This window comes from Eschrichtius robustus, chromosome 2, assembly GCF_028021215.1.
Source record: "Eschrichtius robustus isolate mEscRob2 chromosome 2, mEscRob2.pri, whole genome shotgun sequence".
NCBI classification, from domain to species: domain Eukaryota; kingdom Metazoa; phylum Chordata; class Mammalia; order Artiodactyla; family Eschrichtiidae; genus Eschrichtius; species Eschrichtius robustus.
The window spans coordinates 39,548,564-39,562,846 of record NC_090825.1 but is presented as its reverse complement, the minus strand read 5'-3'; the positions used below and the strand labels follow the sequence as shown (position 1 = coordinate 39,562,846).

Sequence of the window (14,283 nt, the reverse complement as noted above, 5' to 3'; positions counted from 1 at the left end):
TGTTCAAATTCCATCTCTGAGTGCTGTTAGATTTTTGTGGCTGTATCTGTTTTAAACACATACCTGTGTAAATAAGACAATGTTATAAATCAGTTTATGCTACAATCAAGTTATGAAATTCTCAGAAACAACCGTTTCCTCTTTTTAAAAAAAAAAATCACAATTTAAGAGATGTGAATATTAATTATGGCTTTTAAAATTTTAATTTCTCTCCTGAGAGGAAGAAATCGTTTTTACTTCTAAAGATCAAGAAGAGTCAGATTCTCTTTACATTTGTTTTTTCCACTTGCTTTGCTATTGCTGACTTCTATTGTCTATTGCTCACTATTATAGATGGAGTTTAATTTGGAATCATAATTTTTCTTGCTATCCTGAATTCTAGACTGGATATGTTTCTCAGATATATTCTCATTGCTCATTTTTATTCCAACTCTGAGATTTGCATGTCTGTATTCTTAAATCCCACTTGTTTTGATTCCTACCGAATAATAAAACCAAGTAAAAAGTCAGAAATTTCCGCCTAAAGCTTGCCATTTTGTAAACAATTCTCCTTTTCCCTTGTTATGACAACAAACTGGACATTGTCATTTTTCAAACTAGAATCATAGGCTACAAAGCAGTTTTCTAACACTTTCCAGATTAGCATGCATGTAGCTTAGTCTTTATCATTCTTCAGTGAATTGACGTGCCCTGCTGAAGTGTCGTGCCATTTAATATGCCTAAGCATGATGGGGATGACAGTTCCATAGCCTGTGACAGTCAACCCATGTGTGTGGAGCTGTCTCCAGCTCTAAAATCACGTATCTTCTGTATACGTCGTTTTGACCTCAGCGCCACCAGTTCTTTCTCTATTATCTGGCAAATGAATAGATAAAGAAATCACATTATAAACCTAACACCATTTACAAGAAAAGGACTTTCATATGTACTATTCCTAAAGAAGCCAGAGTCAAGAAAAATCAAGTAAAGATCTTTTTTTACTTCACCAATCTTTGTACAATGGGGGCAGGGATTGAGGGTGGGGAAGAACACTGAAGATAACGATATCTTTTTCAAGCCTAACAGAGACAAATGTCAAAGAAAGGCACTAAAATATCAACCAGACATTGTCACTAACGTCCACGTGCCTCAGAACATAATGCTGGTTTGTCTAGTTTAAAGAATAAGTCAGTGTCCTTCCTTGCTTGGAAGCACAGACTAAAGAACAGTGAAATCAACAAAGTTAGTTTCCCATTCTCTCTCCCCTCTGCTCTGGTGGCCTCCTCTCCAATCTCAGGCACTTAGCACCTTGGAGCTTCCCTCTCTCCTATCTCCTATTTATAGATTCTCAGGGCAGAGCATGATAAACTGATTCATGCTAAGTATGAATGACTGATAAAGTTAAATATATCACCTCTCCCAAGCCCATCAACTTTTAATATGGATCAAAGCTTAATGCTAGGAGTGTAAATCATCAGTATTGAAACACTTGATCACTGATATAGGGCCTGGAATTTTTTTAGACTCATTTTATGCAAAGCATTAGGTTCTCATAGCATTTTTGAACTAAGAACATGGCATGTCTGTATTTAGAAGGTTACAGTCAAGCATAATAGGAATACATAAGTGTACAGGAAATCAAAATATGTAAAATTGAGTTATGTATTACCAAGGATGTTGTTTTTTTGGTACAACTATCATAGCCACTTACAAATGTGCAAAGTGTTTTTTGCCTGGAAAAATTTCTTATTTGGTTATTGTGCTAGTTAGGGCCTTACACATCATCAAATGCATTAAAGTTTATGGGCCAGTAAATTAACTTTAATTACCCCGTATTACTCTTCATTTTGATAAGTAATCGACAGTGTAACCTCTTGAAGCAAGAAAAAGAAAATTCTGTGTGATCAGAGTATTTTGCCATCAGTCTTTACCATTAGAAGGTTTTGGCTGCTCCTTTGGTATTTCTTTCATTTGGGCGTGTAGTATTCAATGAATCAAACGTAGTTCCCTTTTATCCCCAAGTTGATCTTAGCCCCTTTTAAACAGAAGCACTAACAAAGTCTAAATAGATTAAATATATATATATAAATACACACATTACACATATATGTGTATGTATATGTAGTATATTTGTATATATGTTCACAGATATGTGTATATATATATATAAACGCATGTATCTGTATATATTTGCTAACCAAATATATGCACATGTATAAGCATCTATTCTTACAATGGGCTCTGGGATTATTCAGGCAAGACAAATTTCAACAAAAAGTTTTTTCCCCAGCATTTCCACTGAAGAGCTCATAAAAAAATGACATCACCAAGTTATAAAATAATGTTCACAGTACAGCTGCTGCTTCTCCGTCTCCTCCTTCTCCTTCATTAACATCATCACTGTCATAATTATTGTTATAAATCCAGTGTGATTATAGTTCTAATGATAAAGATGGTGATTTTGTGGCTTATTTCATTTGAAGGGCTCTAGTTATCTTTTTATACACTTTCTCACATCTGAATTAACCCAACTCAAGAGACCTCTTTAGATCCCCAAACAAAAAATATATGTATCAGAAAGCAGGAGTAAATGAAGGGAAACACTCATCCTTTTTCTTTCTTCTTTGAGTGCCCTTTTTCAGATTGGGAACAAGTATACTGCACTTTAATCCAAATAATCTAAACACTTTTTTGATTCCTTTTTTAAAAATTTCTTTACATAACAAAAAAATGAACCATTGCTCTTAAGCTTTTATGGCATTTCATTTTCAAACTGGAGAAAAGAAATGTAGTTTTAAACAAAGCAGTTTTACCTGTAAGTTTAGTTGACCATCTTACATTTAAATTCTAGCATGACAGATCAGAAAAAGTAATGATTCAATCATTTTATTTGTATTTCTAAACCAGGATATATATTATGCTTTTATCAGAAACGTATGAATTGGTGATTATCATACAAATATTCACTGGTTTCTGACTGACCATAATCTAGAAGAGGAACAGGCCCCAGAGTCACTCTGCATTGACAAGGTCACAAGAGATGGCCAGCAAAGGACAAGGTGCAGAGCCAAGGAGATGAATGACATATTTTAAGTGAAAGACCTCTTGCTCCCTCCATGGAAGCTAAGTTAAAAGCAGTGTATTCTATTTGGATTGCCTTTTCCTCTGCCTTCATGTACTGTGCTAGATGAAAGCCATAAGTAATCTGAAGAAGATAACCATTAGAAAATCATGTTTATTATACTGAGAACTGAGAGGAAGAACTCTTCAAGAATGAACACGAACAAGGGATTTATCTGTGATCTCTGAAAGTAAGCCAGATGATTTAGGAACTGAGACAAAATGATGACAGTATAGGGGCTAAATTCTAACCTCTGCAGGCTGGATTGTCACAGGTTATTGAAAAGCCTGTTGGCAACAACACAGTCTGTCTTGAGTTGGAAATAGTTACTGAATACAGGTATCTCTTTGACAACTTAATGAGCCATAATTGTTACAACACTTGGACTTCACAGGAAAATTAGAGTAACCTTATGCAGTATCAATATGAAGTGGGTGTTCATGATTTTTAAATATTGCTTAGATTTTTGCATCCAAAAGAATTATAGATCATTATAGATCATCTGTCCGGCTGGTTTATCAAGTGAAAACATGTTTGATCATGGCCCTTATTGTGAATATAGGTAGCATATTAAAATCATGAAAATAATTTCTTCCAACACATTTATTTATGTTCTGCTTATGTCACAAAGGGAACATGATTTCAAAAGAAATTAACAGCTCTATTGCGTTACCAGCTGTGACAAAGACACTCTTTGACACTGTGTTGATGCTGTGTCTGTGTTGAAAATTGATCGAGTGCCTCATGGAAAACTGACATTGAGAGGTATAATCAAGTAATTGAAGATTTTTAAACTCTCCCACATTTTCTGAAGAATCATTTAATTTTTTAGCAATTTATTTAGATATACACCAAAAGGTTTGTCTGACCTGTAAAGACAGAATTTCTTTTAAAATATGGAATAAAATTGAATCTTCTATAGAAATGGAAAAGAAAAGCCAACTCTGCTTCCAACTGGGAAAGTGATTGCTAGCTAGCCTTCAATTCCTACTAGAGCTATTCTTCCTTGGTCCTCTAGGGATTAGGATAAAGTGGGGAGAAGTGGAGATTGTGGGACTGGTGTGGGAAGTCAGGGCAGGATGGTATGATACTGGGGTAAAATGAAATCCCCTCTAGGTTCTTACTTCTTGAGGGCAATCATTCTGCCTTAACAACCTCAGCAACTGATGTTTACCAGGATATTCTTATAATGTATGATTGTTTTAATATAATTCAGATGTTCAGTATGTGTGGTGTTTTGGTGAGCTATTTGGGGGAGTTCACTAGAGCCGATGTACTCATTCATTTAACATAAAAGTCCAGCATGCTCAAGTTCCGGGTGTTCTTCTACTACTGGGTGAATAAGACAAAGTCCCTGCCCTCATGAATCTTACATGGTAGAAGGTTATTATGAAAAAGAATATTATCATTATTAACCCAATCTCACTGTTTAATGACCGTGAACACTTCAGTGTGTCTCAAACACAGTTTTAGACGCTATGATATGAGAGCTTTTTTCTACTCTATTTCACCACATATTATTTAAATAAATGCTTATTAATATATGTGGATATAATTATATATACTGATATAATTATATGTTCATATAATTCTCGACTGGTAGCCAATGGTCATAAGGCAACCACCCTGCCATAAATTCAGATAACTTTTTCTATTGTCATTATGTTATTACTATTATAATCATACTTGCAAATCCTAAATTATTTTAAACTGGTCTCCATCTTCAGTATCCCAAAGTTAATCCGTCATCAAGAACTGCTATTGATTTCTGTAAGTTTACTTTTATATTCTTTTACCTGTTCAGTTTTGAAGTAGACATCCTTTTCAAACTTCATTGATAAATTACTTCACTAAGCTGCAAGCAAAACCCTGACTTAGTGTCTTCAGAAATGCCAAATGATTTCCTAAACATAGTTTTGTAATATACAATGTAAAAAGTCCAACAAGCAATTGAAATTTGCCTTCACTCTAAGCTAAATTTTCTGAAATATAGTAGCTTTTCTTTAAATATATTAATATATTCTATTAAATTATTAATAACAGTTTTTTCCAGCTAATATTAATTTGTATACAATTCAGTGGAGAAAATTGAAAAGAAAATCCCCCCAAAAGCTAGGAAACCAAAAAATTATCCATAATACAACTGTAAATTATGATCTCTGTTAATTTTTAATGAATCCATTCTCAATTTAATTTTACACTTACAAAAACAGAGATCATGATATACATACTAAATTTAAGGTATCATTTACATAAAATGAAATGCATCCATTTTAAGTAAACAGGTTAAGAATTCTTTACCCAATTACATTGTGTGTGTTGATGGGGGAGTAGGGGGGGCAGCTCGTCATACCACCAAGCAATGTGCTGCTACATTAAATTTCCTGCAATTGAAGTCAATTCTGACACTAGTGTCAGGTCCCACAGGTTAAGGGCTCAATCCTATAAGACCTCGCCCCACACACACACACTTCAGATGCCAGTCACAAGTCCGGGGTGTCACTGTGCTTTTGACTAACTGGCTATAGATCGGAGGTTCCAACAGCCCCTTCCTGGGGTCCGATTAATTTGCAAGAGGAGCTCGCAAAACTCAGAGAAGCATTTTATTTACTAGATTGCTGGTTTATTATGAAAGGATATAACTCAGGAACAGCCAGATGGAAGCGATGCATAGGACAATGTATGGGGAAAGGGCTTGGAGCTTCTGGCCCTCTTTGAGTGGACCACTCTCTCCAGATCTCCATGTGTTCACCATCCTGGGGGTTCTCTGAATCTCATCATTTTTTTTTTGTGGCCACACCACTTGGCTTGCGGGATCTTAGTTCCCTGAGCAGCGATGGAATCCGGGCCCTCAGCAGTAAAAGCGCAGAGTCCTAACCACTGGACCACCAGCGAATTCCCAACCTCATCATTTTGGTTTTTTATGGAGACTTTATTATGTAGGCATAATTGATTAAATCATTGGCCATAGGTCATTAAACTCAACCTTCAGCCCTTCTTCCCTCCAGGAAGTTGGTGGGGGCCAGGCCAGGGGATCGAAAGTTCCAATACTAAAATCACTTGGTTGGCTCCACTGGCAGCCAGACCCCATCCTTAGGTACCTTCAAAAAATCACCTCATTAGCGTAAATCCAGTTGTGGTGACAGGGGCTTGTTATGAATGACATGACACCCATTTCACCTTTATGGCTCTGAATCTATTTCAGGAACTGAGGACAAGAGACCAAATATTATAATAAAAGGTGCTCCCATTGTTCCTATCACTCAGAAAATTTCAGGAGTTTTGGGAACTGTGAGCCAGGAACCACGGATGAAGACCAAATATATATGAGGAATATATTTCAGTCATCTGAATGACCAAACATATATTTCTTATAAATCACAGTATCACACAGGTTGATGAGTAATGATAGTTTATACACTCATGTAATCATCATCTCAGTCAAAATATAGAATACTTACGTAATCCCAGAACAGTCCCTCCTGTCAATTTTCAGCTAACCCCCTCCCAGATTTCACCCGAGACAACCACTGATTTTTGTTACTATAATATAAATTTGTCTTTCCTAGCATTTTGTATAAGTGGAATCATATAAGCTGTTTTATGTCTGACTTATTTCACTTATCATGATATTTTCTAAAGTTTTTTTTCATTGTGATAAGAACACTTAACATGAGCTCTACTCTCCTAACAAAATTTTAAGTACAAAATACAGTATTGTTAACTATAGGTACAGTGTCGTACAGATCTCTAAGACTTATTCATATCTTGAATAACTGAAACTTTATATCCTTCAAACGGCAATTCCCCATTTCCTTCCTTGCCCACCACACCAGTCTCTGGTAAACACCATTCTGATACCTGTTTTTATGAGTTTGACTATTTTAGATACTTCACATAAATGGAATCATGCAATATTTGTGCTTTTGTGTCTGGCTTATTTCACTTAGCATGTATTCCAGGGTCATCCATATTGTCTCATATGGCAATATTTCCTTCTTTTTAAGGCTGAATAGTGTTCGATTGTATGTATATACCACATTTTCTTTCCATCATTGGACATTTAGGTTATTTCCATATCTTGGTTGTTGTATTATTATTATATTATTACTGCAGTGAACATGGGAGTGCATATCTATTCAAGATTCTGATTTCAGCTCTTCTGGATATTACCCAGAAGCAGGATTGCTGGATCATATGATAATTCTGTAATTAGTTTTTTGAAGAACTTCCTTACAGGTTTTCATAGTACTGTACCATTTACATTTCTACCATTTAAAAAATGACTGAAATTAATGAATATTTAACAAAGTCACAGGATATAAGCTCAATATTTAAAAATTAATTGTATTTCTGTATCTACCAAAGAACAATTAGAAAATGAAATTGAAAATTAACAACAGTTTTAAGGCCCATGAAAAATAATTAGGAATTAGTATAAAAATATATATGCAAATATCAACACTTGAAAGTAGACAGTATTGCTGAGAGAAATAAAGAAGATCTAAATAATTTGAGGGATATATTATGATCATGAGTTGGAAAAACTCCAAATTGTTAAAATGTACATTTTCCACAATTTGATGTGTAGAATAAAATCAATCTCAACCAGAATTTGATTATAAAAATAAAAATGCTTTTATTTCATTCTCATTTTTTGAAGGGCATTTTCTCAAGCTATAGAATTTTTTTTTAACATCTTTATTGGAGTATAATTGCTTTACAATGGTATGTTAGTTTCTGCTGTATAACAAAGTGAATCAGCTATATGTATACATATATCACCATATCCCCTCCCTCTTGCATCTCCCTTCCACCCTCCCTATCCCACCCCTCTAGGTGGTCACAAAGCACTGAGCTGATCTCCTTGTGCTATGCGGCTGCTTCCCACTAGCTATCTATTTTACATTTGGTAGTGTATATATGTCAATGCTACTCTTTCACTTCGTCCCAGCTTACCCTTCCCCATCCCCGTGTCAAGTCCATTCTCTACCTCTGTGTCTTTATGCCTGTCCTGCCCCTAGGTTCATCAGGACCTTTTTTTTTTTTTTAGATTCCATATATATGTGTTAGCATACGGTATTTGTTTTTCTCTTTCTGACTTACTTCCCTCTGTATGACAGACTCTAGGTCCATCCACCTCACTGCAAATAACTCAGTTTCGTTTCTTTTTATGGCTGAGTAATATTCCATTGTATATGTGGGCCACATCTTCTTTATCCATTCATCTGTCGATGGACACTTAGGTTGCTTCCGTGTCAGGGCTGTTGTAAATAGTACTGCAATGAACATTGTGGTACATGACTCTTTTTGAATTATGGTTTTCTCAGGGTATATACCCAGTAGTGGGATTTCTGGGTCGTATGGTAGTTCTATGTTTAGTTTTAAAGGAACCTCAATACTGTTCTCCATAGTGGCTGTATCAATTTACATTCCCACCAACAGTGCAAGAGGGTTCCCTTTTCTCAGCCCCTCTCCAGCATTTATTGTTTGTAGATTTTTTGATGATGGCCATTCTGACCGGTGTGAGGTGATACCTCATTGTGGTTTTGATTTGCATTTCTCTAATGATTAGTGATATTGAGCATCCTTTCATGTGTTTGTTGGCAATCTATATATCTTCTTTGGAGAAATGTCTGTTTAGGTCTTCTGCCTATTTTTGGATTGGGTTGTTTGTTTTTTTGATATTGAGCTGCATGAGCTGCTTGTATATTTTGGAGATTAATCCTTTGTCAGTTGCTTCGTTTGCAAATATTTTCTCCCATTCTGAGGGTTGTCTTTTCATCTGGTTTATGGTTTCCTTTGCTGTGCAAAAGCTTTTAAGTTTCATTAGGTCCCGTTTGTTTATTTTTGTTTTTATTTCCCTTTCTCTAGGAGGTGGGTCAAAAAGGATCTTGCTGTGATTTATGTCATAGAGTGTTCTGCCTATGTTTTCCTCTAGGAGTTTTATAGTGTCTGGCCTTACTTTTAGGTCTTTAATCCATTTTGAGTTTATTTTTGTGTATGGTGTTAGGGAGTGTTCCAATTTCATTCTTCTACATGTAGCTGTCCAGTTTCCCAGAACCACTTATTGAAGAGGCTGTCTTTCCTCCATTGTATATCCTTGCCTCCTTTGTCAAAGATAAGGTGACCATATGTGCATGGGTTTATCTCTGGGCTTTCTATCCTGTTCCATTGATTTATACTTCTGTTTTAGTGCCAGTACCATATTGTCTTGATTACTGTAGCTTTGTAGTATAGTCTGAAGTCAGGGAGCCTGATTCCTCGAGCTCCATTTTTCTTTCTCAAGATTGCTTTGGCTATTTGGGGTCTTTTGTGTTTCTGTACAAATTGTAAAATTTTCTGTTCTGGTTCTGTGAAAAATGCCATTGGTAGCTTGATAGGAATTGCACTGAATCTGCAGATTGTCAAGCTATTGAATTTTTTTTAAGGTGACTTTTTTAGCATTGGTTTTCAACAGTTTTTTATTTTTTATTTTTTTTTTATTTTTATTTTTTTTTGGTTTTCAACAGTTTTAATAAGAATTGCCAGAGTATGGTTTTCTTTGTACTTAACCTTTTTGAGGTTTGCTGAGGGCTTGAATCTCTAAGTCAGTATTTCATCAAATTTGGGAAAATTTTGACCATTATTTATTGGAACACTGTTTTCTTCATTTCTTCACTTTTTTCTCCTGAGGCTTTTTAAAAGCATGTATTTTAATCGTTTGTTTTTGTACCTGAATTGCCTGTTCATTTTTCCTCAATTTCTTTTGTTTTTTAGATTGAATTATTTCTATTGATCTTTTGTAGAGTTCAGAGACTCTTTTATATGCCTCTCCAATCACCTGTCAAGCACTTCCAGTGAATTTATTTCATCTCTTTTATAATAATTTTCAGTTTTAAAATTTCCTTTCGACTCTTGTTTTATGGTTTGCATTTCTTTGCTGGTATTCCCTACCTGTTCCCTCACTAATTCTCTGACTATATTTTCCCTTATTTCTTTAAACATATTTATAATAGCTTTTTAAAAATTTTTCCTCTAAATCCAATATTTGGGCCATTTTAATATTACTCTGGAATATTTTTTCTTGACTCTAGGTCACATTTTTCTATTTCTTTGCGTATAGTTATTGATTTGCCTTGTATTTTATAGGTGATATAGAGATTCTAGTTCTATTTTCTTCCTCTGAAGGATTTTGATTTTTGTTCCTGTGGTTATTTCTAGTAACTGGCTGATCATCTTGATCTTGTTTTATGAGCAATTCTGCAGAAATCTGAATTTTCCCAAACCCCTCTTATTTAGAGGAACTCGACCTTCCAAATCTGTCTTCCCAGAAGATCTTGCCAGGATTCGAATTTAGACTTTGTTAGAGAAGGAGTAGAATAAGCTTTACTTTAGGGCATGGCCCTTACTGTTAATTCATAGCCTTTCTGATTTCTATGCTGGTGCCCAGATTTTTCAGTTTGCTAGGATGTTAAAAATGTCTCTACTTTGCATGTGCCTGACCTGCCTTGTCCCCAGCACTGTTTAATCTATATTGCCTCTGTGCTATTCTGTTACAAGCCTACCACAGCCACTCTTTGCTATGTCTTACGTAGTTTTGCCTGCTCTTAGCCAAGGATTCGCAGAAAAGCCTCGCACAATTTCCTCATGTCTCTGTCTGCATAGACCTCTGCCATCTAGAGGTCGGTCCGGTGTGTCAGCTACTCCTAACTTTGTAGGGCTCTGTGTGGACCCTAGGTTTTTGTGCTTATGGTCAAGAAATTGTTCCCTGGTGAGGTCTGGGTAATGATAGGATCAAATCATAAGTTTCTCTTTCTTTGAGAATTATAGTCTTGTTCTGTTGTTGGAATATCTGGAAAGAGATATTGGTTAAATATATGATGAAACTGTTTCATCAGTTATAGTCTTGATTGGAAAAGCTAGTCTAGTACTAGCTACTGTTATAGCCAAAAAAAAAAAAAAAGTCTGTATTTATGGTTTGAGCATTTTTTCACTTGTCAATAGATAATGAACATTTTTCCATGCCAACATGATTTTTTAAAATTTGCACAGTATTCCATTACAAAAGTGAATTCGTTTATATAATATATCCTCTATGTTTGGGGATTTGATTAAATCTAATAATTTTTAGTGTTTTCTATGTGCCATGCATTGGACCAAGAGTTTTACAGAGCAAACTCATTTGATCCTTGCAACAAACGTGTGAAATAGGGGCACAAAACTGAATTTTCCAGATGAGGAAAAAAGCATAGAGAATTAAAATAATTCACTCAAAATCACCAAAGTAGTAAAGTGAAGCTGAGATTTAAGTCTAATTATAATATACAATTCAACTCTCATGTGTTTAACTCAATATCAAAAATCTCTTTGATGTATAAAATAATGGTATTACATTTAATTAAAAATTTATTAATACAGAGATTTAAATTTTTTATAGTTTAACTGGTCATAAGTGTTTCAAACTCTGTGACTCACTGGTTTATATCTTTTGCTCCATTTGCCCTGAGATACTCATGTTTGATTTGTTTCTAAGAACTCTTTGTATATAAAATGCTATCTACCAATCAATTCTTATACACTACCTATGCTTTTTTCAAAAAAAGTTGATCATATTTTAAAATTATATAAATGTTTACCTGTATGTTTTTACGGTATTTTTGTTTTTTTTGTTTCCTTTAAGTTTTTTTTTTTTTTTAACTAAATTTATTTGTTTTGGGCTGCGTTGGGTCTTCATTGCTGTGCACGGGCTTTCTCTAGTTGCAGTGAGTGGGGGTTACTCTTCCTTGCGGTGCACGGGCTTCTTATCGCGGTGCCTTCTCTTGTTGTGGAGCACGGGCTCTAGGTGCATGGGCTCAGTAGTTGTGGCTTGAGGGCTCAGTAGTTGTGGCTCTCAGACTCTAGAACACAGGCTCAGTAGTTGTGGTGCACGGGCTTAGTTGCTCTGCAGCATGTGGGATCTTCCCAGACCCAGACCAGGGCTCAAACCCCTGTCCCCTGCATTGGCAGGTGGATTCTTAACCACTGCGCCACCAGGGAAGCCCCTATTTCCTTTCATTTTAACCATTAATTTTTTCTTCCAACAAATCAGTAACTAAAAAGATATCATTGATTTAAAATTAGAATAATTTTATTTATAAAATATTTAAATATTGGTATGTATGTTTCTGAGCTTTCTTTTTTTGTTGTTCTGGTTGATTATATTGTCACTACAGTAGTACATTTCTTTAATTATTTTATTTTAATTAAGATATCCTTTTATGAGGGTTGTCGTGAGTGGCTCTGAGGAAGGCCAGTTTTGGGGGCGTCTTGCACTAGCTGAGGGGGCACCTCGGGAACGATGGCAGAAGGAGATTCTCGCAGCACCAGTCTGCTGGCTGCAGAGACTGCAAGTCTGGAAGAGTAGCTACAAAGATGGGGAGAAGTGATGCTGATGGCAGATGAAGTCCTCCAATGGGGAAGAGCCTGGTTTCCACCTGCCATCATGGGTGTGGTTTCTTTGGTGTTTCTGACTATCTACTATCCAGATCCATCCATTCTGTCAGGTGTTTCCTGTCTTGTTATGTTTTTGTGCTTGGCTGACTACCTTGTTCCCATTCTAGTGCCTAGAATTTTTGGCTCCAATAAATGGACCACTGAGCAACAGCAGAGAGTCCTTGAAATTTGCAAAAATCTAGTAAAAACTCGACGCAGGGCTGTGGGCTGGTAGAAACGCCTCCTTATGTAAAGAAAGAAAAGCCTAAAATGTACTTCATGACCATGATCAATTTCTCTTGCTGCAGTTGCTTGGGTGGGACAGCAAGTCCATAACCTCCTTCTCACCTACCTGATAGTGACTTTCTTACTCTTGCTTCCTGGACTAAACCAACATGGAATCATTTCGAAGTACATTGGAATGGCCAAAAGAGAGATAAACAAGCTTCTCAAGCAAAAAGAAAAGAAAAATAAATAATGCATCTGCTTTGTTCAGTGTGATTAATGGTGTACACATTGTCCTTGGGGACAGTGTCTGTTATGCTGTCTGGATACTAAAACGTTACAGATGTAGCTCTTTGCCGTCCCTCATTCTGCCCTTAGTTAGTAGAAACTCCAAATTGCCAAGTAAGGCTTTATGCCCAGTGTCTTCGTGGGTGTGTTCTCATCAGCTGGCCTTATATGGACAACTCATTCGTCATTACCACTTGTTTTGGTTTTTCTCACCCAGGGTTAATTGAACTCTTACTTTTAAAATAATATAGTGGTGAACTTCATCCTTTAGTACAGTTAACAGTGGCTTGGGATAACTGTGCAAGTTGATCTTCACTTTAGCTGGATACGAGATCGTGGTCTGTGACTACAGGAAGCTGGTTCTACTGGCTGCTTCCACAGTCTGCTTAAACAACTGCCTGGCTTCGTGAATACAGAAACCAAGTTTACCACTTCTGATGAAGAGACCAGTTAAGATTCATTCCTCATTCTGTTTCGATACTGTGGGAGAAGAATCCTCGTGGAATAAAATGAACCTAATTCCATGGCCTAGTATGTGTTGGCTTCTCCCTTGTGCAGAATTTAGCAATTTGTTGGAAACATTGATCCTTCCTCCCAAATGGGGAATCTGACAGGCTTAGAACTCTTGTTCCCTTGCACTTAAAGTTAGTACATCCTTAAAGGCTTTTTAGTAGCAGGCTTACACATGATGGTATTTAGGATCTTTAGCATACTTTTAATTTCAGATTTTCAGCTAACTGAAACTAAAGTACATAATAGGTTAAGAGTCATGTCTATGACCTTCATTCCAAGACCAGCCAATAAAGAACAAAACTCTTCCTGTGTTCAGTCAAGATTCATTTCAGTAGAAAATCCTACTAGTTTTTCAAGACCAGAGTAAGCCTTTAAAGGTAAGCCTCAAGATTCTCATTTTATGGTAACACTGGCTGCTTTTGGTCCCCATAGATGGAGTAGTTGAAATCTGTAGGAATGAACTTCTGAGGGCTGGAAATGTGACATATTTGGGAACAATTCTTAAACTGATTAACTAGCTGTAATATAGTTTTGTGAATTTATTGCACTGATGCTATAAAACCTGGACCTTGTGGTATATCTGTTCCTAAAGAAAAGTTGTTTTCTCCCCTTCAGTATTGCTGTAAACAGTGGCACCATGTAGCATATGTTTGACTTTTCTTTTTTAATATTTCATATACAAACTACCATAATTTACATGTGTT

The 14,283-nt window shown here is 36.0% G+C and overlaps 1 pseudogene; it reads left to right on the top strand.

Moving 5' to 3' along the window:
- The first annotated feature begins 12,416 nt into the window (after nucleotides 1-12,416).
- LOC137756447 (ADP-ribosylation factor-like protein 6-interacting protein 1 pseudogene) lies at nucleotides 12,417-13,031 on the top strand (annotated as a pseudogene).
- The last annotated feature ends 1,252 nt before the right edge of the window (nucleotides 13,032-14,283 follow it).